A 785-nucleotide genomic window follows, 5' to 3' on the forward strand; every position below is an offset into this window, starting at 1 on the left:
TTTTAATATAAACTATGGGAGCTCTGGTAGCATAGTGGCTAAGGCACTTGACTGCTAACCAGACGGCTGGCGGTTCAAACCCACTAGCCACTCCTCGGAAGGATGATGGGGCAACCTACTTCCGTAGTGATACTGCCTCGGAAACCCAAGGAGGGGTCGCTATGAGTCAGGTCTGACTCGACGGCACATAACAACAACAACAACATTGCTAGTCCCAGACTTCCTCCACTCTCCCCACACTGCTTACTGGAGGTTCTAAAGACAGACCCTCTTTGTAGCTGCCCAGAGAGGAGTGGACACAGTGGAGGCTGGATTTCCTAGTGGCTGGAGTTGCCTGGCCCTTTCAGGGCCTAATGTAACTACCTGAAGCCACCCATCAGCCATAGTATCCAGTTCAGATGACCCTCCCAGAATAGACAAGTTGGGGAGGCTTGAGCTTCAAATTCCTGTCTCTTCTCCATTTTACTGCTGTCAGGAAATTGTCCATGTGCTTATTCTACAATCCTTTACTGAGCTTCTAGGACAATGCTCAGGGCCCCTAGGATAAGCTCCTGTCCTAGCTCCTGTGAGCACTGCCCTCAGCCAATGCACCAGCAGGGGGCACAAAGCTGCAGGGCACCTAAGACCTTAGATGCTCACAGGTGGTCTCCTGCCTGAAGTCTGTAGCATTCACTGTGTCCATGGTTCTGCCCTGAGAGCATCCCATCTATTGCAGAGTGGGTTGTGGTCTACATAGAGGGGATGTCAGGGTGAGAGGAACTGGACCCAGTCAGGATCAGGGTACA

The sequence above is a fragment of the Orycteropus afer genome, unplaced genomic scaffold, assembly GCF_000298275.1.
Source record: "Orycteropus afer afer isolate SDZICR_OR568_19922 unplaced genomic scaffold, OryAfe1.0 scaffold00368, whole genome shotgun sequence".
Taxonomy (NCBI): domain Eukaryota; kingdom Metazoa; phylum Chordata; class Mammalia; order Tubulidentata; family Orycteropodidae; genus Orycteropus; species Orycteropus afer.